Source organism: Oratosquilla oratoria, chromosome 4, assembly GCF_046742065.1.
Source record: "Oratosquilla oratoria isolate Oo_2021 chromosome 4, ASM4674206v1, whole genome shotgun sequence".
NCBI lineage: Eukaryota > Metazoa > Arthropoda > Malacostraca > Stomatopoda > Squillidae > Oratosquilla > Oratosquilla oratoria.
In genome coordinates, this window is record NC_134780.1 from 83605266 (window position 1) to 83632765 (window position 27500).

At 36.3% G+C, this 27500-nt stretch overlaps 1 protein-coding gene across 2 annotated transcripts in view; it reads right to left on the reverse strand.

Annotated features, from left to right (window-relative positions):
* Positions 1–27500, reverse strand: part of LOC143024372 (uncharacterized) — a 336035-nt gene that overhangs the window by 217872 nt on the left and 90663 nt on the right. The window lies entirely within an intron of this gene.

A 27500-nucleotide genomic window follows, 5' to 3' on the forward strand; every position in this document is an offset into this window, starting at 1 on the left:
TTGAGCTACGTATTAGGAGGGTTGCTGGGACTAGTTAAAGCTTGATTTATAATAATTTTCTAGTATACATTCATACTTCAAGGACCGTGAGGTCTTGATGTAACGAACGCGCATACCTGAAGCCTATTGAAGGGCTACGTTAATTGATGGTTACATTATATAGATAACATACAACGCACTGACCTGCGACAATTAGTATTGCATCATCCCATACTTAGCAAAGCACTTAATCAGTTGACGGTTAGACAACGAGTTTGAAGAGTTACGTGAGTCGCATGATACAACTAAAACTGAAACTCAAAATCACAAAACTGAAAACCACTGAAACGGGGTAACCTTATGTATAATTGTGACTATCTTTCCAAACTATAAAGGTATGATGACAATAAACAAAAGACCCAAGAAAAAGAATAGTGAAACTGCTCATAAACGTCCAAATTATAGCATGAACCCGGTAAAGCTCCGTGAGTCTTGGTGATGGCGCCATGGCACGGAACAGCATTTGAAAATGGATGATTTACATTATGAGTCATGACTTCTATCTATCTATATACTTTTTTTTTTCTTACAAGGAAGTCGAAATCCGTAAATCATGTACCCACTCCACCCATTCCACTCCCATCCACAACCCTCTCCTCCCTCTCATCTCAGCTCCTTGTGGATGACGGGTCATCCCTGTATTCCGCCCACTGTCCTGGATCAGAAGCAATGCAGCAAGACACAGAACATCCACAGCAACGCCGCTTTACTTAACCGGCGACCCCCCATTCCGTCCCCTCATGCAGAAAAAGAGAAGACGTGGAAAATATCTCTTCGGGCTGCGTCAAAATATCATTCATATATAACTACGCCCACCCCCAATCCCCTTCCTTCCTTGCATCACAGTATCATCTATATACAGCAATTCTCCACTCATCCCTATCTCCTTCCTTCTCCATTCCTTGCTCAGCTGACATTCCCCTCTTGCTCAACTCCCCTTTCACCCCATCCATCCATCTCATCCTCGGTCGTCCCCTCAAGTTCACTCCATCTACCTCTGCCTTCCACACCTCATTTACTAATCTTTCTTCACTCATTCTTTCCATGTATCCAAACCATCCTAATGACCTTTCATCAGCCCTATCTGCCATCTCCTTTTCCACCGCTATTCTCTTCACTCCCTCGTTTTTCACTCTATTCAACCTAGTATTCCTTACCATCCTTCTGAGATATTTCATCTCAAACAAAATTAGACTTTTCCTCTCTTCGTCTCTTAAATTCCAGGTCTCTGCCCCATACAGTGCTGTCGGCACAATCACCGCTTCATATATTCTCCTCTTTGAATCCATTCACAAATGCCTAGTTCTCATAACACTTTTTACATGCTTCTCTCAGTATACAATTTACCTCCACCACCACTCCTCCATTTCCTGCCACATGCGACTCCAAATACCTAAAGTTATCCACTTTCTCCAGCCTCTCTCCTTTACGACTTGCTTCCAACAGCTTCCATTCTCTACCATTGTACATCTCATCACTATGTTTTTACCCACATTTACCCTCAAGATTCCCTTACCGTATACCCCACCCTAACTCCGTCACTAACTGCCTTAATCACCCCCTCTGACCCTGCCGCAAGCGCAGTGTTGTCAACAAACAAAAACTGGCTCATATCCCACTTTTCTCCATTTTCTTTATCCATCTCCAGTTTCCTGTCCACTACTCTCTCCTTTACCTCTCGTACCACTCTGGACAAATTTAGATTTAAAAAGGAAATAGGCAAGAATTGGTTTACTAATAGGGTGGTTGACGAATGGAATAAACTTAGTAACCATGTAGTAAGCGCTGAAACTATCAGTTGTTTTAAGAAACGATTAGACAACTTTATGGATGGGGATGACAGGTGGTGATGGATAAGGAGCTGCCTAGTGTAGGCCTTATGGTCTCTTACAGTCTCCTTCATTCTTATGTTCTTATGTTCTTATCTACATATACAGTGAACAGCCGTGGTGATATGACACATCCCTGTTGCAGTCCCACCTTTATCTCAAGCCACTCGCTCTCTCCATTTTTAATTCAAACACAGGTTCTGCTACTCTCGTAAAATATCTTTACTGCCCTCAGTAGCTTTCCTCTAACCTCATACATCTGCAAAACCTCCCAGAGTACTTTCCTGTCTACCCTATCATAAGCTTTTTCTAAATTCATAAATGCCCCCGAAAAGACTTACTATTTGCCAAAGTTTTCTCACATATCCGCTTTACCACAAAAATCTGATTCACGCAACTCCTACCTTTCCTAAATCCACATTGTTCCTCACCAAATACTCCCTCTGTTCCTGTCCAAATCCTCTCGATTAAAACCCTCCCAAATACCTTTCCAACTACCCTCAACAAACTGATCCCTCTGAACCTACTACACTCATATTTGTCCTCTTTTTCGTTCTAAAGCGGAACTATACAGACATCCCTCTAGTCCTCCGGCACTCTACCCTCCATTAGACACACATTACACAACCTCACCAACCAGTCCAGTATTACTGTGCCTTGCTTCTTCAGACACTCTCCATGACACCCATCTATCTTAGGCTCCTTATCTGCTCTCATCACTTTCAAAAGTACCTGCACCTCATCTTACATGACTTGTAACCTTAAAAATATAAAAGATTATATTGTCCTGACGATTGTCGGCTGTGATTAATTTCCTCTGGGTTGATATGTCGAAGTAATTTAATTTTTTCATTTTCCTCTTTATTCTTCCTCTCTCTTACTCCTTTTAGAAACTTCCAAAAAAGTATAAATAAAAATTAACGTTTTAAGAGATAAGTACTTAAGTCTAAAATGCTTACCTTTGACATTTGAATGCAATAATTTTATATTTGAACTGAGTTTACTAATTAACTTTGTTGACATTGACTACAAGATAGTGCAATATCACTAACAGAAAACATTGCTTTCCTAATAAAATCTACTTTGAAGAACCTAGCGTGGAAACTGAAATCAAATACAATAGGTGTTTTTACATGATTATCAAGCAGCTTATATGAAAATGAGATATAACTGATAAAAAACAACATCCGCGTCCATTGTAGTCATCATAAAAGAATAAATGTTTCCCATCTGCTGTCCTAGCTCAAATTTTTATCTATGTTAAGCTTTTCTAGTATATTAGACATGTTTGGATATCTTTTACTTCCGGTTTGTCGTATTCCTAACATAGATGTTTCAGTTGTCTGCATAATTTGAATTGTTCAAAATTGATCAAAGTTGATCTGAACATTTCCATTAATCCATCCTCTGTACATTCTGCATTTATTCGTTCATTCATTCATTCATTCACCCATTTACTTATGTATTAATTAATTAATTCATTCATTTATTCGTTTATTCATTTGATTATCTATTTATTGGGTTATTTGTTTATTAGTGTATTTATTTGTACATTTAATTATTTATTCATTTATCTATTTATTTTTATTTATATTTATTTGATTATTAATTAATTTATTTGTTTACCTATTTATTCATCTATGTATTTATCTATTTATTTATCTATCTATTTATTCAAATATTTATTTATTTAATTATTCTATTTTATTTCTTCTTTATTATTCATTCATTCAGTTATTTATGAATATAACTTTTTATTGACCACAGGGTACGCATCACTTTAAGAGACTTTATAAAATGTTCTATGTAATGGTCCACATTAATGATACATAATGGGTTTTGTATGTATTGATATACCACCAACAAACCATCCCAACCATTTATCTTTTCGACACATATCCATCTCATCTTTTTTGTTTTAATCCTGTTTATCATACGAATACCCATTCAATTATAATTTCTTTCCTTTTCTGGCTGCTTCAGATACTTATCTTTTTATGACTGTTGTGCTATGATTGAACATCATATAGATTTCAGGTTAATTATATCTTGTATGCACATACGTACCAATGGTGTCAGTTCACCTTCCACTCTTTTATTGAAATGATCAGAGAATAATAATTTGTTTACTTCATTAATTATTGACCACTTCATTTGCTGTTTATTTATCTGATTTTAGAACAAATAAAAATACGATTGATTTCAGTTCAGATGCAAATGCTCATTACGAAAAGATAAAAGAATTTCTGAATGAGATGTACATCAAGTAAATAGCATCTATATTTATATGCTACAATATAATAAACATGTTATTTTCTCGGATCAGTCCAAAAAACACCATTAATATACAGGATTTTTTGTGTGTGTGTGTGTGTGTGTGTGTGTGTGTGTGTGTGTGTGTGTGTGTGTGTGTGTGTGTGTGTGTGTGTGTGTGTATGTGTGTGTGTGTGTGTGTGTGTGTGTGTGTGTGTGTGTGTGTGTATGTGTGTGTGTGTGTGTGTGTGTGTGTGTGTGTGTGTGTGTGTGTGTGTGTGTGAGTGTGTGTGAAAGAATATGTATATTGCCTCTTCCACGAAAAAAGAAAAAAAAAATTGGACACTAAATATATATATATATATATATGTATATATATATGTATATATATATATACTGTATATATACATATATATATAAAAATATATATATGTATATATTTAGGTATATATATATATATATATTCATATATATGTATATATACATTTATATATAAATATATATCAACACCAGGTTAATGGAGCACAAAATATCCATTAGGTATGCCCAGGAAAATTCCGCTGTATTCCAACACGTCAGTGCCAAAAATCACAGTCTTGACTGGGACAAGGCCAAAATTTTGTTTAAGTCCATCTGTTGTTTTAGAAGAAAATTTGTTGAATCAGCCTCAATCGAAGAATGTCCAAACTTGAACATCTCCAAAGGTCAATGGTCCCCGGACATAATCTCAAGACTAGCTGTGAGCCGCTTGGTTAAGAATTATCACCCTCCTGACCTCGCTTCCAGCCCGCTGCCCTCCTGACCTCATACCTCCACCCACACATCCCCTCACCTCTGACTCCGCCCTGCGTGACGGATCGTCCTGTTCTAGCTCTGCGTGTTCCCCTTCTACTCACATCTCAATTGTCCTTATGTCTCTGCAAATTCTTATAATCTGTATTTTCCTGAAGAGGGCTATAGCTATTAGCCGAAATATAGAAGTTACACTTTCTTCTAAAGTTTCCTTTTATTCCGACTGTGGGTTCTTCGTGATTATATTTACAAATGTGCTACAACATTTTGTCTAAGTGATATATATATATATATATATATATGTTTATATATATATATGTATATACATACATACACACACACATGTATATATATGTATGTATATATATATATATATATATATATATATATATTCATTTGTGTATGAAAGACATCTATCATAAGTAAGAAAATGTAATTTAGTAATACTTTATAATACTTTCTGGCTATCCAAACGACCATTTTTTGGTGAGTGACTACCCTGACAGTTACTGATAATAAAAAATATTAATATTAAAAAAGGGGGAGGGGTTGTCGTTATCCCAAATAAATTGCAATCCTTCGTTTCAATGCAGAAATCCTATTGTATGATTCTCACACCAACGGGTATACACGTATGCGTGAAATTAATTCCCATGAAGTAATGGCGCTCTCGCTTTGATACCTCGCATTGCAAGTCTATTGCACATTGCAATGTAAGCTGGACTAGATTTCAATCCGTTTAATCCAGACGTTGTTGTTGTCGTTGCTGTTGTAAGATGTAGTTTACCAAAGCCTCTCCTTTTGGCGTATCCAGCCGTGAAATTAATTGAATATCGGTTGTATATTTGAATATAGAAATGAAGGAATGTGTGATATTTCAAACAATAATTTTAGCTCAGTATTCGTAAACGAAACACCTCAAAGTGAACTCCAAACTAAAACCTGTGGAAAATCTAGGGTAAACTTACTCACTACGGTAAATATAACAAAAGAAAAAATTAAAAGGTGTATAGATAAACTCAAAGCTAATAAAACACCATGGCCTGACGGTTGTTCTCCAAGAATCTTAAAGGAAATGAAAAATGAGATTGTTGTTCCATTAGAAATTATTTTCAAGAAATCCATCATATCCGGAGATGTCCCAAGAGAACGGAAGCTAGCTAACGTTACTCCCATATTCAAACAAGGTAACAAAAAGAATCCAAATAACTACAGCCCTATAAGTTTGACTTCAATCGTAGGAAAAATAATGGAAACTATCATCAGAGATGCTATTGAACATCATTTAGAAAGTAACTGTTTGATAAATGATAGCCAGCATGGTTTCAGACTTACTCGAATTCTACAACACAGTTATCTCGAATTATGACAAAAGAAACAATATAGATTTAATATATCTAGACTTTGCAAAAACTTTTGATACTGTCCCCCACGAAAGACTACTAAATTAGCTTCACACGGAATAAGTGGTGGCCTATTAAGTTCGACTAGTAATTGGTTGAATGATTAAAAGCAGAGTTGTTTTAAGTGGAAAAACTTCTGAATAAAATTCTTTTACAAGTGGAGTTCCTCAAGGTTCCGTTCTCGGGCCACTTCTATTCATAGTATATATAAATGCTATAGACCATGGACTGAAATCTATTGTTTCCAAATTTGCTGATGATACAAAACTGTATGGAATGGCAAATGATCATTTAAACCAATTAGATATTCAAGAAGATTTAGATCAATTACAGCAATGGTCTGTAAAGTGGCTAATGAAATTTAACACAAGTAAATGCAAGTTAATGACCATAGGTAAAAATAACAGTAAGTACGACTACATGTTATTTGGAAATTCGTTAACAAAAGTGGATAGTGAAAAGGATCTCGGCGTTATTATCAGTAACGATCTCAAATCATTTAAGCAGTGTATTTCAGCCTCTGAGAAAGCAAATAAGATTCTAGGACTGATTGCGCGATCTTTTGACTTCAAAAGTCCATCACTCATTGACAAGCTATACAAATCGTTAGTTCGTCCACATTTGGAATATGCTGTTTCCGTATGGTCACCGAATCTCATTAAAGACATTAACAGATTGGAAAAAGTACAACGGTGAGCTACAAAACTGATTCCAAATATAAAAAATAAATCATACGAAAATCGACTAAAACATATGAATCTGTTTTCCTTAAAAAAGCGTAGACTCAGAGGTGACTTGATACAGGTCTTTAAGATTTGACAGTATCAAAAGTAACAAAGTTTTCACACTAAATGAGAATCCGACAAGAAACAATGGTCTCAAACTGTCCGGAAATAGATGTAATTTGGAAGTGGGAAGAAACAACTTCGCCAACCGTGTAGTTAATGAATGGAATAAACTTCCTGCTGAGGCAGTGCAATGTAGTTCAGTTCGAAGCTTTAAAAATAATTTAGATAAACACCTAAGCAAGATGCTGTAATGACTATCATTTATTTTATATTGTTTGTTTATTTGTTTTGTTATAATTTATCCGTTTGTTTATTATTATTTGTTTGATTCTCATTTATTATTAGTTATGTCAATTTATTATCATTTACTATTTACCTATTTATTATCTAAGTATACCTATGTATTTATGTATTTTATTTGTTATTTACATTATTATAGTTTTTATTTATTCATTTATTTGTTTATCATTATTATGATTTTTTCACATCCGACCTAAATATGGACCAAATGGTCTCCTGTCAGCATGCTCCGCCTTCGTAATCCTTTGTAATATTGTCCTTAGATCGCATGTATTTTGGGAACTACAATTTTTTTATTTTGATGAAAATATGAAATATCAATCTTGTTCAATATCGATACTATCAACACATTTATTTCAGCTCGTTCATCCAAGATGTTCTTGAACAGATTCGATAAGTTTCAAAATCACTTCCATCTATTATTATCTCTAATATCCTATTTCCATCATGAAAATATTAACTAGTTGCTCACGGTAATTTATCTGAAACACTTTTTAATGAAAATAAATTTCTTAATTGACTCTGTATATCCTAATCTCTAACCTTCCTATTAGATTAGTTTTAACTAAGCACGTAGATCCTAGTTTACACATCAGGAGTATACGGTTCATCATTTTTATCTTAAGGTTCTATGTAAACAAAATAGATTAATGTCGAATATCTGCAACTGTTGGGGATACAAGAGGGACGTCAGATAGGCTCATCTCCTTACCGTCCATCTCCAAAACCCTCATAGCCATCTGAAGATGTACCCTGCTTCCTCAAATGCAACTTCCCCAAGGACCGTTGCCAGCTACTACGGGGCTGCGGATTTCTAATAAAAGAAAGCCAAGACGATGCTCAAACAACTAATAGTCAGAGCGTTCACTATATGGTAGACTCGGTTATCATGTAGTGAACGCTTAAAATAGCCGTTGTTTTAAAAGAAGGTTAGTTATATGTCAATTCATTATTTTTGACTATTTACCTGTTTGTTTGTTTGTTATTTGACTATGCCATTGCGTTTATTTATTTATTTTATTTGATACTTACATTGTCATAGTTTTTATTTATTTATTTATTATTATTAGGATTTTTTTGTTTTTTGTTGTTGTTTTTTTTTCATCCGACCTAGATATGGACCAAAAGGTCTCCTGTCGCCATGCTACGCCTTTATAATCCTTTGTAAATTTATGGATGGAGACGACAGGAGGTAATAAACATGGAACTGTCTAGTGTAGGCCTTATGGTCTCTTACATTTTCCTTCATTCTCATGTTCTTATGTTCTTGTCATTAAGTTAATTTTACCCCCACACTGATAAAAAAGAATCCCATTTCTTCCATCAATATACCTTAATACAAGCAGAGATGGTAGTGTACTACATCTTCCAGAAGTTATTTCAAACTATACCTTCTTTAATATGATCTTCTGTGTCACATAGAGTCTTTGAGCCATTAAGGACCTTTCTGTTGTTTCACCGTTTGGGACTATGGAGCCTCTCTGCTCGATTACCTTTTTTAACAACAACAAACAAACCATTGTATCTAATTTCTCGTGAGGCTGAGTAAGGCAATTCAACTACGGAAATGACTTCCTGTGAAAATGAATATCTGCTCATTAATGGCGTCTATATTTCTCACTTATGTATTCATTCATTATTTGTTTATTTAGTTTTATTTCATTTTATCTAGAAATTTACATTACGGAGAGAGACTTAGGCACCTTAACTTACACTCTCTGGAAAGACGCAGAGTGCGGGGTGATCTAATAGAGGTGTTCAAGTGGATCAAAGGCTTTAACAAGGACGATGCAAACAAGGTCATCATATTAAGACAACGGGGCAGGACTCGCAGATATGGATTTAAATTGGACAAATTTAGATTTAATAAGGAAGTAGGAAAGAATTGGTTTATTTATAGGGTGGTCAACGAATGGAATAGACTTAGCAACCATGTAGTGAGCGCTTAAAATATCGGTTGTTTTAAGAAAAAGTTAGACAACTTTATGGATGAGGATGGCAGGTGGTAAGAGACATGGAACTGCCTAGTGTAGGCCTTATGGTCTCTTGCAGTCTCCTTCATTCTCATGTTATTTAATTTCTACATCACTTCATTCTCTTTTTATTTTTTATCTTTTATATTTGATTTGATTCAGTTTTTGTTTATCTTATACTATTCTGCTCTATTTTTTAGTTAATTTATTTTTCATCTTATCTAGGTATCTATTTATTCATTTATGAATATGTTTATCTATTTGTCTTTGTTTTTTACTCTAATACATTTTCTAAGATTACCGTCGTTGATGCGGAACGCACAATATGGTATAGTTTCTTTAAAAGAAATAAACTTTCGAAATCTCTCAGACTGTGCAGCAAATGAAGTAATATCTGCATTCCCTTAAATCAGCGTTTCTCAACCTTTTTACCCTTGCGTAACCTTTAAAAGGAATTGCATGTCTCAAGAAACCCCTGCTCAAAAAAAAAAAAAAAACATATACCATATCTTTCTCATTTTATTTTCATCGTAATAATAAGTTAGATAGGATGATGTCTATATTACAAAACCACACAAACCCAGAAAATGTCGTGCGTGTTTAGTAATATTACGTATGTGAAAAAAACAGATCAAAAGTGCATTAGCTTATCTCACTTGTTCTCGCGGAACCCTTAGGGACCTTTTGCGGAACCTTAGGGTTCCGGGGAACTTTAAGGTTCCGGAGAACCCAGATTGAGAAACTCTGCCTTAGATAATCCCCTTTGAGTTTTGATATTGCTGTCTTCAGACGATTTCGTTCATATTTATGACACATTCTATGTATTCTTGTTCAAATAATCGTTTAAACAAAGATAAGGAGGTGCTAACCATAAAACACGCGACTGAAACAAATAAATAGAAAATGAAAATACATGTGTGTATTTCCGTTTGAATTGGCACCCGGTGATTCTATTCAGGTAAAGGAAATCATTTTCCTCTGATTAAATGCCTGAGATGATTCTAGAGTCTAGACAATGATTGATATAGCACCACAATCCACATTGCATAATATGGCTTAACCATAATGCTGGATATTACTGTAATGGAGAGCAAAGGAAAGTGGGTAATTGGGTTGAGTTCATATAATGACAACCTCAACGGTTTATTTGTTTCCCTACCTATTTATCTATGTACTTATTCATTTTATTTTAATCATTTATCTATCTATTTATCCATTCACTTATCCATTCTTTTATTTAATGGTTTATTTTTCACATACAAGCAAGAAGGGTGTGGGGGAATCTGGGGTTGGGAGTGGCTGTGTATAAATGATACTTTAACGCAGCCCGAAGGGACTTCCCCACGTCTTCTCTTTTTTCTTCTTGCGGGGATGGAGTAGGCGGGTCGCCGATTAATTGAAGCTGCCTTGCTGTGGATGTGCTGTGTATTCGTACATTGCTTCTGACCCAGGGCAGTGGACGGGATACAGCTATGACCCGTCATCCACTAGGAGCTAAGATGAAAGGGAAGAAAGTGGGGTGGTGGATGGGAGTAGAATGGGTGGGAGTGGAACTGGTGGAGGTGAGTACTTTCCTTTTGATTTGGCTACCTCCTCTGTAAGGGGGGAAAAACCCTTGCTATATAAATGGAATATTTATATGTATATGTGTATTTGGAAATAAACCCTCCTACTGGGATTCGAACCCTCGCCTGAACGGCTTGTTTTTTATAAGACGAAGACCGTAACATCTTCGTCTTATAAAAAAGCAACCTGCTTAGACGAGGGTTCGAATCCTAGTAGGAGAGTTTATTTCCAAATGTCATAATGACAGAAAAGTATATGTATATATGCATAAATGCATACATGTATATATATATATAAGCATATACGTATATATATGAATACATGTATATACATATATGTATATATGTAAACATGTATGTATATTTTCTGTATATTGAATCAATTTATCTGAGATAAAAGTTTATGGACTTTAATGTATTATATACCATTTCGATTAATTTTCTGACGTCTATATTCAGCTCTTGTTTATATTTCAGTTATGTTAAGAAAAAGATTATAAGATATCACAGGGTTATTTTCTTTATTAATTCAGTGGTGTTAATACTGAACAAGATGCATTCCAATTATTGAAATAACCTTCAACTAAAAAAACAAAAAAACAAAACAAAAAATCCTTTGGTATTTCACTCAAGTCTCATGTCTAGTTCTATAACAATTTCGTTAAAGGGTGAGACGTACATACATACATTAATATATACATACATACATACATACATACATACATACATACATACATACATACATAGATACATATATTCATACATACATATATACATATACACATATATAGATACATAATACATACATACCTAAGTACATACATACATACATACATACATACATACATACATACATACATACATACATACATACATACATACATACATACATACATACATACACACATACATACATAAATACATACATACATACATACATACATACATACATACATACATACATACATACATACATACATACATACATACATACATACATACATACATATATGTATGCATACACACATACATATTTTACATACATTAATAAAGACATACATACATACATAAAGACATACATACATACACACATACATACATACATACATACATACATACATACATACATACATACATACATACATACATACATACATACATACATACATACATACATACATACACACATACATAAATAAAGACATACATACATACATGCATACATACATATAGCAATGGGACCTTTCCTCCTTATAAAAAGTGTGATATAGTGAGGATATATGCCCATTGCACACCAATCCCATTCTCATTCAGCATTCACATGTTTTTCCTTTTATCTAATTTCCTCAAGCATAAGAAGAGACGAATAAGTGAGAATGGTTTGTTAGGGAACATGGGTTTAATAAGGAACATTAACAAACATTCTGGCGAGTGTAGAGGATAATGGAACGATCAATGATGGTAACAACGCTGAAAGACAAGAGGGTAAGATGGAAGAACAAGCAGACTGGAGTGAAAGATAGTGTGGAAGAGACAAAAGAAGAAATGGTATTGGTTCGGGAAGTTTGCGGAAAAGAATGATGAGGGACCAAATGTGTTACTAATTGAGCGCCACAAGATAGGAAGCGTGTAAGAGGGAGACCAGGCAGGAGGTGGAAAGATGAAAAAGAATAGTTTGCAGGAGTGACACGGCAAAGGTTGGTGTAATCGCAAGGGTCGTGGTTATGAGAGAGGGTTTTGATCAACAGTAGACTCGTTATGGCTGACTGACTGATTCAATATATTCTGATGTTTTGACTAAATGTTTGGCCAACTTTTTTTTTCCGTCCTTTGTTTCACTAACTTTATTTAGGTTAAGAAAACCTAATTTTATACCAAATGGTCAGGAAACAAGGTTTCGGATGACGAGACAAAGGACATTTATGGGTCAAATGTGGAGGATTAAGAAGTGAAAAAATCACGTATGAATACGTTTAAATGCGACCACAGTCGTCCCCTTTTCCCTAATTATCAGGACACCCAAGACGAATAAAAATCACCACGAGTAGTAGGGGGACCCTGAGACGGGTTTGCGTCGTGTGTGGTATGAGAGAAACCAACCCACCATTCGACACAAGAAAGAGGCACAGGAACGTAGGCTGGTCTTGATTGCTCAAGGTTGAACTTACATCCAGATGACATAAGCAAGGACTTCCGTGCGGTTTTTTTTTTTCCTCTTTTTCTATTTTGTCTTTCCTTTCCCTCTTCCTACTCTCATTTCCGGCTACATACTCCTACTTTTCTCTTATTTATCATATTTTCCTTTTCCCTTTTCATCTACCTTTCTTCTCACGATTCTCATGTAAATAGTTAATTTGATATGTGCTAGATTTGCCGCTCTTTGAACGTAAAAAAAAAAAAAAATCTCCTCTCCCTTTTCTTATCAGTTTCTTCTTCTGGTCCCTTCTCATTTCCATATTCTTCACTCTCCTTCACTTCCTTTTGACAATCTATTTCTATTCGTCTATTTCTGTCTGTTCCTTTCCTCGTTGCCATTGCTTCGTTTCCTGTGGCGTTGTGTCTATATGTCAGTGCTCAATCAACCAACACACGAGACTGACTTCAAACAAACCAACGACATGGCTCTCATAGATGCCACAACCCAGGTTTATTTCTTTTTCCTTTCATCCGCTTCGTTGTTCCTTAAAGAACAAAGAACTTGAAGGCAATTGTACCCGTGGCAGAGCTTGGTGCCTCTGTTTTGCATATTTGCTAGGGTAAGTGGTAGTCACTGCTGGGCGAAAGAAGGTATTCCAAGGTTATGTTGATTAAAATATGCTTTTGCGATGTGTAACACTACTCTATCAATGATATTCTGTTTTGCTTCAAGTTTAATTCGGTTTGCCAATTATTTGTATATTACTTCTATATCAGAATAGTTCTTTTGAACGAAAGAAGCTTCCGGAAAAGCTCAGAAGCCAAAAACAAGTAGAAGCTTGAGAACGTCAGACAATTTTATTCAGAGTTGAGACGATGACAATACGGAAAGGAACATCACAAGAATGGACGAAGAAGCGAGTTGACTTTACTTTCTCACATTTTCCCATTTAATTCCACTTCCACTGAAGACATCAAACTGTATCAACTAATTCTACCAAATGTATTAGATTATCTAAGTTAATTCCAGATTGCAAGTTCATAGTTAATTCTATCGTCGTGTTTTTTTTATGGACCCGTTGTGCTGTTTAACGTCTTATACTGCGTTCTGGTACATATATAAAACAATTTATTCTTGACAGGCGGTCTTAAAAATATGAAACTGACCAATACTAAAAGAAAATCTTATCTCAGATAAATTCCAAACCTCATGAACAATGGCAAGCTCTTAATCCACTTGTGCCTATATTAGACTCTTGCCCTTTAGGTGTCTTTGCAAGGATTTTTTTTATTCAAGTACAATAAAAACAAAGCAGGCACGAAAGGATTAAGTCAAATTTTATCGCAATAAATTGAATTAAGTTAATTAAGTTATCTGAAGAGATTAACTCTGAAGAGATTGATTTTGTCTTATCAATCTGAGTTGTTAATTCCAAACTGATTCGCACATAATATCATTTACATCAATTCATGTTTGTATTTGTCTTTTGCTTCTTATTCACGTCATGCCCTTCCCACACAGTATCTGACTAAGTGCTTTGCTAAGCATAGGTTGACACAATACCAATTGTCGAGGGACCACTGACGTTGCTATCTATATAACCATCGAAACTCCTCCATGAGAGTAAAGCGTATGCGTCAGCTACGCTAAAACCTCTCAGTTTGTACATATGTGTAATTTATAAGTTTTGATACAACTAGACTTTAAATCCTATTGACCTTTCGTTATATATAGTTCCACCCCTTCCCCTTCCTACTTCCTCCTTCCTTGCCATATTGTAGTGGTGAGAGGGAGGAAACTGTGCCTTCCTGCACACCCCACTACGTGAGTCCTACCCCTTTCCCTTCCTCCTTCCTCCTCACCTACTTGACTATAGTGAGGAGAGGGGCTGAAACTGTGCCTTCCTGCACACCCTACTCCGTGGATTAGCTATGTAAATGTGGCTGGTGGATGAGATGCAGCATTAAATAAGGTTATTCTATTTCGTTTCCCATAACCAGCGCTTCTATCTATGTGGATAATATTACGCAGAAATGATATGGTTAAGGAAGTTAGCACAAAGGAGAAACTAGAAGGATCAACACTGTTTTAAGCATATATTTTTTATAAAAAGTATAATATGTAACTGTGTTCCGTAGAGGTGTTATTAAGGTCTTTAATGCATTTCCTACATAAAACTTATGGTTGTGGCATGATGGGCAACAAATACATGGAAAATAGAAATACAATACTGAAGAGGGTTGCAGTTAGCAATCGAAATATATAGTTTTGCTTACTCAACACTTTCTTTCGTCCGACTGTGGTGTTAGTTATGATATATATGTATATATATATATATATATATATATATATATATATATACATATATATATATACATATATATATGTATATATATATATATATATATATATATATATATATATATATATATATATATATATACATAACTTAAACCCACTCTCGGAAAAAGATAAGCTTATCTTTCTCCGAGAGTGGGTTTAAATTTTATTTTACTAATGTGCAACGACATCTACGTTACTTTATATATATATATATATATATATATATTTATATATATATATATGTATATATATATATATATATATATATATATGTATATATACATATTATATATATTATATATATGTGTATATATATGTATATATATATATATATATATATATATACATATACATGTGCATCTGTATATAACATGCAAAACATGATGTAGTCTTTGAATACGTGACCAATGCCATAAGTCTTAGTCCACGGTACTTCAATGGAATCAGGTGGCTCTTTCCAGTCCTCCATTCCCTTCCCCCTCCACCCTCCCCTCCCCTCCCCTTTCCCACTTCCCTCCTCCCCCTCCCCATCCCCTCCTCTTCTCTCTCCACCCTTCCCCTTCCTCCTTACCTAACCCAACTTGATACCTAGGCTCACTCTGAGCAGCCTCTCCATGCCTTTGTGGCAGTCTTCTGACGAAAGCTAACTTGATTGTCATCTTACTAGAAGTAGACTGGAACGGGAAGAAGGATATAGATGGAGAAATTGGATTAGAAGGTGATGGTTGCCGAGAAGAAAAGGAGACTATAGGATCGAGGAGTTGCAAGAAACAAAATAAAGTAAGAATGAGGGAAGGAAGATAACAAATTACCAGAAAATAGATTGGAGAGGAAGGAAGAGACAGAAGAGAGAAGAAAGGAGAGAAGAAAGAGGAGACGAAAGAAGAAAAAATGAGAGAAGGTAGAGGAAAGAAGAGAAGAGATACGAAAGAGGAGATAGTAGAGAGACGAGAGAAGAAAGAAGAGAAGAAACAAGAGAGGAAAGAAGAGAAATGAGAGGAAAGAGATGAAAAGAGAGAAAGAAAAAAGAGAAGAGATATGAGAGAGGAGAGAGAGGAGAGAGGAGAGAGAACAGAGAAGAGAGGTGATATGAAAGAAAAGAGAGAAAATAGAAGAGAGGAGAATGCATAAAAAGTAAAAAAAAATAAAGAAATAAAAGAAAATTAGTAAGAAATAAATAGAAGAATTATGAATGAAAGTTAAAATTAAACTTGAAAGAGCAAATTTGAAATTGAGATGATTGATGATTGGATAATATTATTATTTTAATGAGTAGTTACATAAGATACTCCTGCTAACGATGATACGAGCCTTTGATGTTCATCATATCTTTCCAAACCATTTTAAATTTCTCACATAAAACACTAAACTACAAAAAATAAATATTTGGAAGTCTGGAAATAAAAAGATTGGTCGAAAAATAACATCAAAGTTTTGCTTATTTGTACGATTGTATAACAACAGAAAAGAAACTATATATACTGTATATATACAGTAATACTCATTAAAGTAAATAAAATCAGGTATTTTTATACAAATCCATATTCATATGACCGAGTGAAATATGAAGCTAAAACAAGTAAATATTAATTTAGAATATAAATGGAAATTTAAAAACATCAACGACAAATAAAAAGAGGAGACATCTTTCTTTGATTCAGAAAATGTTGGGAACACTATAAGAGAGAAGGAGAGAGCTGGAAAGAAAAAGAGAAAGAGAGAGATAGAAAGAGAGAAAGAGAGAGATGGAAAGAGAGAGAGAAAGAGAGAGATGGAAAGAGAGAAAGAGGGAGATGGAAAGAGAGAAAGAGATGGAGAGAGAGAGATGGAAAGAGAGAAAGAGAGAGATGGAAAGAGAGAAAGAGAGAGATGGAAAGAGAGAAAGAAAGATGGAAAGAGAAAGAAAAAGAAAGAGAAGTAAAGAGAGAGAGAAAGAGAGAGATGGAAAGAGAGAAAGAGAGAAAAAGAAAAATAATCGCCTGAAGGGAAGACTTGTACACAATGAGAAGGTGGGAAGAGGGTAGTTCACGCTAGGAGGCACTGAGTAGCCTTATCCACTTAAAGTGTTGGGACACGTACCACTCTGCTGGGAATCGGATAGAAATACGGGGTTCGAACCCACAAAGAATCAAATGCGAGAGACTATTACGTCTTTTGATAACGACACCACCACATTGAATTCAACACTTTTGCCTTATATGGTGAAAAGCCTAAAGAGGATGAAAATCACCAAGACGGCAGTTATTCAAACCCTGTCTCAGGTGGTCTGAAAGAAAAACAAATTTACTCTACGGCAGCAGTTCCAATGGAAAGGAACATTGTATAGTTACAACAGCGTCCCATAAGTGCCGAGCTGTAGCCCATTCTTATTCAAGACCTTACTTCTTTGATGTCTTGTAGATTCAAAATGTAGTTTCTTTTCCTCTCTTTATTCTGAGACTACGTCTTCGAAGCTTATAGAAAACTACTCGTGGATACTTCTTAGTCATCTTGTATATAAGAACATGACATATGAATGATGGAGACTGCAAGAGACCATAAGGCCTATACTAGGCAGTTCAGTAGTACCCATCACCACCTGTCATCCCCTTTCATAAAGTTGTCTAATCGTTTCTTAAAACAACTGTAGATTCGTAATGTAGTTCTTTTCCTTTTGCTTTAAGTTTATCACTTCTGAAAATGAGGAAATCTACTCGACTATATTTCTTAGACATCTTGCAGGTTCATAGTGTTGTCCTTCATTTTACTTTAGTTTTACATCATTGGTTCCCAACCGGTGTGCCGCGGTACCAAAGAGTGCCGTGAGATCAACTGAGGGTGCCGCCTAAATTCAGGGCAAAAATAATTTACGTATTACCGACTCTGTCATCTATTTTTGTTCATTAAAGCAGCATTAGTGTAAAGATGAGTATTTTCATATTACCCAAGGACAAAGTTTTGTTACACTAATGTTGAATCAACAAAATACTGACAAACTAGAATTTAGTTTTTCTAATAAGTGTGCCGGGGACTTCTGAAAGGGTCGGCAAGGATGCCTCAAGCCAGAAAAGGTTGGGAACCACTGTTCTACATTTTCAAAGAATAAAGAAAAACTACTCGAGTACTTTGATGTTTTGGTGCCTTTGATGTTTTGTACATTCGCAATGTAGCCTCTTTCACTTTACACCAATTCTACGACTTCTTAGAGTTAGGAGCGTCCTTCACGTTCTTGAAGGTGTTAAGACGATAAGTAGAGCAAGTACTCAAGGGTCTTCCTCCCAGAGACGCGAGACTTGTCTGTCTCACAGATTCTCTTGAGATTATACGTGAAGAACTCAAAGTCTTCAATGGTCATTTATTTCTCAATCCTTACTGTTGAAACTCTTTTAAGTTATACTATAAGAATTACATGTCCACAGAACACGAGACAGATGAAAAGATACTTAAAGAAATCAGAAACAAAAATATACAGGCAAGAGACCCGGAGAAACAAATCCAACTCATCATCTACTACAATACCAAGAAAACAGGCCAATCGATTATCAGTAACCAAACAAAGGTCACAAAAACACCATTACAGGAAGTCCAGGTTGTCTACCAATACAAATGCAACAGTGAGGAGAGTGTGGACCTCACACCTACATTGGTGGTATGACAACAACGAAACTAAAATGACGCTTAATATACCACCTGTCCAACGGATCAACCAAGTCACACTATACCTCCTCACGGCTTGGGTTCCGAATAGTGACTGTAATAACAGTGACTGTCATTAGATCGATTTCACAATTGCGATTCTTTTAAAACAGCGACTATCACAACAGCGACCACATGATAGCGATTGTATTATAAGAGCGATTGTCATAACAGCGACATCATCGCATCAACTGCATGAAACTGCTCAGTAATAAAAAATTGAAACCTAAAGGGAATCTAAAACAATATATATTTTTTTTTACTAGCTATAGAAGTCACATGATTTAAAAAGAAAAAGGCTAGTCAAGCTAAACAACAGAAAGTCATCAAGCCTTGCAATAAAAATCAGTCATCAAGTGATCAAGCCATGTTTATTTCTAAATTGTGAGCGAGGGCTCGAAGGAATTGTAGAAGATCATACTAATCTCGATTTTGCTGTACAGCAGTGATTCGTGTGTTTATTGTCACGGATCTTTTCATTCGCTGAGTCAGGTCTCTACCTTGTAGGAGCTGGGTTCGGTTTGTCCGTTGAAGGGCTTCCTCCCGTCTTAAGGCTTCGATGAATCGAAAGATGGTAGGATGATGGATTTCCGTTGATCCCTTAAAAGCATTATGCCAGCTCTCCAGCTGGTTGTTGGTTCGTGGCAGTCCTGCATCTTGTCTGGCTTTCACACTCCACATATGTACAGGAAACAATGGCTGTCGTCTGTCTCCCCGTCTGTTTCTCCGCCCCACGTAGTTGTCTTCGAAGTAATTCACGAGAGGCATTACTTCTGCTGGGTAGTCTGCCACCAATTCATCAAAGGCATCGCTCACTTCATCCACAAGTAGAAAGGCAAGAGCAAGGAGCATTTTCAGTGCCATCCGAACATTTTCGTTTTTCAAATATAACCGTTGCAGTCCGTTTTCCTGAATATTTCTCCAGAGCGGACACTTGAGCCGAGTAATATTCAAGTAGTGGGACATTCTAGCAGGACCATCAAGGATCTGACAAAACAGCAGGACAAAAAGGACGCAAGTTGGGGCAAATCCAATCCTTCCTCCCTCCGTGGGTTGGTGTTCTTCCCCCACCCCTTACCCACTCCACCCCTCCACTTGCTCGAGACCTTCCCCCGTGGTTCCTCCGGCTGACTATATGTACTCCAAATGTTTGCCCCAATGTCCGTGTACTTGATAAAGCTCTAACGAGCGAAACGTTGTACTACCAATATAGGCTTCGACCTCACATGGTGTTGCCCTAACTTGAGTCCTTTTTGTCCTGCTGTTTTGTCAGATCCTTGATGGTCCTGCTAGAATGTCCCACTACTTGAATATTACTCGGCTCAAGTGTCCGGGTGAGGAGGGAGGTGACGTTGCTGTTTGGTAGGATTAGTCTTCTTGTTGGTTCCTTTTGTTGTTGTCGATCTTCCATTATTTTAATTAACAACCCAAACATTACTATGACCGACGACCGACCAGTAAATTCACTTCAGAGTACTTATCTCTCAAAGTGAACACAAACAAGTAAACACGAACAAATAAATATGAGCGATAGAAACATAAGTCTGCGACCTTTTGAGCATATTTCATTCTGAACCTATCTCACAAAGTAAACACAACTGAACACGTAAATACAAACACGAAAATACAAGCAATTGAAACATAAGTCTGCGACCATTATGACGGGTTAATAGTAAAGTCGCTATTGTTACAGTCGTTGTTATAATGCGGTCGCCATTATGACAGTCGCTATTTTGAAAGTCGCTCACCTGATTACGTCGGCCTTATGAAGCCGCTATTATGACTGTCGCTGTTTTGACAGTCGCTATCCGGCCCGGATCCCCTCCTCACACACTCAGACATTAACAAGAAAAGACCTAGACAACAACACAATAATCATAGAGGGAGAATTGGATTCCCATAGGCTACTGTTCCTAGAAGCCATATACATACAAAGCAACCATCCTAGCTCAACATCCAGGCCTTGCCCTCAGCGAAGAGACTGAGGCCAGACATATCAACTACAAACTCCTGAAACCCGTATCCCCTATTGGCACATGGTAGCCAATCAGAGGAAGCCTTTTTCACGCGGGGACACCAATGATCCCAACTCGAAGTATAAATAAACCACAGCAGACCCGGAACATCAGATCCACGACCACCAATAAACCCCTAATCGCTCGCAATTCGCCCGGTGGCAATAGCCCTCTTTTATACGCTACTATCTTTTCATTTTCCTACAGACATTCTTCCCCTCCCACATAACCCGATCCCGCGCAAGCGAGGTGGTCTTTCCTAGAGATTCAGAATTCAGATCGCCCGGAAGATGGAACCAGGAAGTTTCGAAACGTCGGCAACAGTCAGAGAATTATTGTGAGACGTTAAGTATGGAGATAGAAATATTTTGCGTTGTATTGAAGCTACACACAACAAAATAATCAACAGCGAATCCTCTTTAGCCTTAAACCTTGTATGTCTACAAGAAAACATACTACCAAGCTACACGCACACACACACACACATGTATACATACATACATACATATAAGAACATAAGAACATAAGAACATAAGAAATAAAGGAGACTGCAAAAGACCATAAGGCCTACACTAGGCAGCTCCGTATCCATCACCACCTGTCGTCCCCATCCATAAAGTTGTCTAATCGTTTTTTAAAACAACTGATAGTTTCAGCGCTTACTACGTGGTTACTAAGTTTATTCCATTCATCGACCACCCTATTTGTAAACCAATTCTTGCCTATTTCCTTCTTAAATCTAAATTTGTCCAGTTTATACCCATTACTGCGAGTCCTGCCCTGTTGTTTTATTATGATGACCTTGTTTGCATCACCCTTGTTATAGCCTTTGATCCACTTGAACACTTCTATTAGATCACCCCGCACTCTGCGTCTTTCCAGAGAGTGTAAGTTTAGGTGCCTAAGCCTCTCTTCGTAAGGCAAATTTCCGAGTCCTTGTATCATTTTGGTCATTCTTCTCTGTACTGATTCTAGTGAATTTATGTCCATTCTGTAGGACATAAATATATATATATATATATATATATATATATATATATATATGTATATATATATGTATATATTTATATATATATATATATATATATATATATATATATATATATATAATCATCCCAACTACTGCTGGAATCGATCCAAGGACCGACGTAGTGCCAGTCGTCCGCTCTACGGACGTACGAAGAGCTTCCCGTTGCCCTGCGCTACAACACATTTCTGTGAGGTTTTTGAGTCACGTGAGAAGTCTGATGTTCACCACGTGAGCCTTGGACTCATTCACACAGGTCATGATTGTGAGAATACTCTTCATCAGACCCTTCAGAAACCTGAAGGGTCTTGGAAAACCCTCTGGAGTTCAGATAAGACCTGGAATGTAGTTGGCTGGTGGGGGACAGATTCTTCTTCTTCTTCTTCTTCTTCTTCTTCTTCTTCTTCTTCTTCTTCTTCTTCTTCTTCTTCTTCTTCTTCTTCTTCTTCTTCTTCTTCTTCTTCTTCTTCTTCTTCTTCTTCTTCTTCTTCCTCTTTCTTCTTCTTCTTCTTCTTCTTCTTCTTCTTCTTCTTCTTCTTCTTCTTCTTCTTCTTCTTCTCATCTTCTTCCTTCTTCTTCTTCTCTTCCTTCTTCTTCTTCTTCTACTTCTTCTTCTTCTTTTCTTCTCTTCCTTCTTCTTCTTCTTCTTCTACTTCTTCTTCTTCTTCTTCTTTTCTTCTTCTTCTTCTTCTTCTTCTTCTTCTTCTTCTTCTCTTTCTTCTTCTTCTTTTCTTCTTCTTCTCTTCTTCTTCTCTTGTTCTTCTTCTTCTCCACCTTCTCCTTCTCTCTTCTCCTCTTCTTTATCTCCATTTCTTCTTCCTTCTCTTTCTCTTCTTCCTCTTCTTCTTCTTCTTCTTCTTCTTCTTTACCTTCCCCACCTCCTTATCTTTTTTCTTCTTCTTCCTTCTTCTCGTCCTTCCTCCTCCTCCTCCTTTTTCACTTCGTCCTTCTCTTATTTTTCTTTTTCTTCCTCCTCCTCCTCCTCCTCTACAACTTTACCTTCAGTTCCCCTTCCCTCTACACCTACTCTCTTCCTTACCCTCCTCTTTATCTTCCTCTTCATTCTCTTTTTCATCTTATCCTCTTTTTTTCCCATTCTCCATCTTCTCTTCCTCTTCTTCCTCTTCCATCTCCTCCTCCTTCCTCCTCTTGGTCTTCTTCTCCTTCCCCACCTTATTTTCTTTTCCGACCCATCTCCCTCCTCCTCCTCCTCCTCCTTTCTCTCATCCTTTCCCTCCATCTCTTCCTCTTTTTCTTCCCTCTTCTCCTCCTCCTTCCTCTCTTCCTCTTCCTCCCAATTCTCCTTCCCCTTTTCCTCCTCCTCCATCTCTTCTTCCCTTCCTTCTCATCTTCCTCCTTCATCTTCCTTGCCCTTCCTCCACCTCTTCCTCTCACTCCTCCGGCGCTTCCATCAGGCTTCCTCTCTGCTTGCATCTGTGTCTGGCAACTAGATTAAACAAATAAAAAATAATTTGGTCAATAGCCTTACTGTTTGACTCAATATACCCAGCTCAATGCCATTTTAGTGAACAATTGTTTTCGTAACTAAATCCTGTAATATATATATATATATATATATATATATATATATATATATATATATATATATATATATATATATATATATTCACATACACACACACACACACACATACAGTACATATATATATATATATATATATATATATATATATATGTATGTATATATATGTAGTACATATATATATATATATATACATATATATATATATATATATGTATATATATACATATATATATATATGTATATATGTATATATATAAATATATATATACATATATATATATATATATATATATATATATATATTCTTTTCAATTAATTTACTACCACTTACGAACGCTCAAACGCATATACAGTATGTATCAAGTGTATTTCTATTTATTTATTCTTTTGTTAATTTGAGTCCATGTTTGTATATGTTTTTTCTATTTCTTTCGCTACTGCTAACCATTATAGATTAGTTGTTGGTCGCTGGTGATCTTTCAATCCAATCAAAAGATTAGATTTACTTGGGGCGTAATCAAAAGTGTTCTGGTCTCAAATTAGCTTAGTTATCGGTTCGAATCCCGCACTTCTCTCCAATTCCTCGTAGTGGCTGTTCCTTGCCGAACAGCCCAAGGGAATGATAGAACAAAAGTGATGGATTCGGACGCGTACTCGCCTGCTACAGTAGACTCTACTTCGGCTTCTTCCTTACTTAACACGTGTATTGTCATTCAGAATTAACATATGCGTTCTAGTTGCCGTATAATAAGGAAGCAACCATCACGTGATCACGGCACGATAGGACCTAGTACCCAATGAACATACCCCCAAACACAATATACACCATATTCCCAAAGAAACCCGAACAACATACAAAGTCACAAGAAATAACCGCATAGTATGTCTAATTATATTATGATATAGTTATTAGATATTTAAACCTTCCATTTGTAACAAAACAACTGAAATTGTGTAGCTGTTAATTCACCTCTACGGAAGCTGACATCAGCAATGAGACGATTTATAAACAGAGACCGGACCAGGGAGAGGCAGTTAACAGGTAATCGTAGATCCCGAAGGATCTACACCAGAGATGGGGAACCTACAGACTTCCGGGCCATCAAGTGCGGCCTTCTGCGGCCTTTGATATACATATAATTTTTTAAAAGACCTTCAATATTTCTTAAGTCTGAAATCATTATACACCTGAAACTTATGATATAATAAAAAGTGGTAAAATGATTGAAAAAAAAACAGTGCGGTATTTATGTGGGACGATGAATTGTAAGGTGGCCTTCATGTACAAAAAGGTTCCCCACCCCTGATCTACGCCATGTAAGGACTGTGACAAATATAGTTAAGGAAAGGGCATTGACTAGTTTTCTTCACCATCACCTGCTAATTCAGTCGTCAATCGATTTTATGAAAGAAAAGTTACATAACATACATAAACAATTCATCTCTTTAAAAGTAAAAAAAAATTCACTCCCCAATCGCTTTCTTCTTCCTCATTTTCTTTTCTTCTTCTTTCTTCTTCTTCTTCTTCTTCTTCTTCTTCTTCTTCTTCTTCTTTTTTCTTCTTCTTCTTCTTCTTCTTCTTTTTTCTTCTTCTTTTTTCTTCTTCTTTTTTCTTCTTTTTTTTCTTCTTCTTTTTTCTTCTTCTTTTTTCTTCTTCTTTTTTCTTCTTTTTTCTTCTTCTTCTTCTTCTTCTTCTTCTTCTTCTTCTTCTTCTTCTTCTTCTTCTTCTTCCTCTTCTTCTTCTTCTTCTTCTTCTTCTTCTTCTTCTTCTTCCTCTTCTTCTTCTTCTTCTTTTTCTCCTCCTCCTCCTCCTCTTCCTCCTCCTCCTCCTCCTCCTTCTCCTCTTTCTTCGGTCCCCTGGTCGACCTTTCGAAGTCAGACTCTGATGACTTCGAGGATAGTTTCCGAACTGAAGAAAGAAAGACCTTCTGGTTTTCCAGGGAGGCGAATCACACAGATCTATTCATAGGCAGGCTGCCATTGTTACAAGACCTCTCTCTTTCTCTCTTCCTCTTCCACTACCTCCAACTCCTCCCTCTTCTCCTACTCCTCCTCCTCCTCCTCCTCCCTTCTCCTTCTCCTCCTCTTCCTCTTCTTTCTTCTTCTCATCAACAATATTAGCATTCTTTTCTGTGCCTTCTTCATCCTCACCTTTCATCTCCTTCTCATCCTCTTCATCCTTCTTTTCATTATCATTATCATCATCGTCGTCGTCGTCATCGTCGTCATCGTCGTTGCCGTTGTCATCGTCGTCGCCGTCGTCGTCATCATCATTATCATCATCATCATCATCATCATCATCATCATCATCATCATCATCATCATCATCATCATCATCATCATCATCATCATCATCATCATCATCATCATCATCATCATCATCATCATCATCATCATCATCATCATCATCATCATCATCATCACTAACAGTAGCAGCAGCATCCCTATTCTCACACTCGTCATCTTCCTCATTTTCCCTCCTCCTCCTCCTCTTCCTCCTCCTCATCATCATCACCAGTAGGAGCATCTTCCTTCTACTCCTCATTCTTCTCCTCCTCAGTCTTCTCATTCTCCCTTTCTTCTGTTCATTCTCTTCTTCCTTCTCTTCTTCATACTCTTCTTTTTACTCCTCCTCCTCCTCCTCCTCCTCCCTAAACTCTTTCTCTTCCTCTTCCTCCACTTTCATTTCTTCTCCTCCTGTCCCTCCTCCTCCTCTTCCTCCTCTGCCTTCTCTTCGTTCCAGTTCAGTTCTAGGTAAAGACAAATGTAAACTGCGAAAATGAAGCCATCTTTCTTTGTTTTTAATAACCAATTTGCAATGTGCCCTGTGTCGAAGGGTGAATATTTCCAATAAATTACTGAAACTTAATTTAGGAAGAAATTGCGTTCTATGTATGATGCAAGCGCACACACACACACACACACACACACACACACACACACACACACACACACACACACACACACACACACACACACACACACACACACACACACACACACACACACACACACACACACACACACACACACACACACACACACACACACACACACACACACACACACACACACACACACACACACATATATATATATATATATATATGTGAGAAATGTAGTAACACATTTATAAATCACAACTAACACCACAGTCGGACGAAAGAAAAAGTTGCGTAAGCGGAACTATATATTTCGATTGCTACCTGATTGTACCGATTGGTACTACTGAAGAGGATTGCAGGTAGCAATCGAAATATATAGTTCCGCTTACGCAACTTTTTCTTTCGTCCGACTGTGGTGTTAGTTGTGATTTTATAAATATATATATGTGTATATACATATGTATATATATATATATATATATATATATATATATATATATGTATATAATATATATATATTGTATATATATATATATATATATATATATATATATATATATTCCTTCATTCACAAAGAGATTAGATGAAAAGTAAAAGAAATGTGTGTTAGATGGGTGTGGACTGGATGAACGTTGGATACAGGCCTCGGCTGTCTATCTCCTTTATAAGAAAAAGAGTCCTTTTTGTATATTACCAGACAGACACATGCTAAAACATTATACTTAATCTCTAACACGTGTCACTGCCTAGAGCACTAAAAGTATTTAATGAAAGGTTCATTTCAAGTGTAACTGATTAGTACAACATTAAAGGAAAGATATTCATCGATTGGAGATGTAGTAGGTACAATGCATTAGATAAATGAATAGAGTTGATATAGAAATAGAAAAATGAATGGTTGAACAAATAAGAAATTCAGATAAATGAATA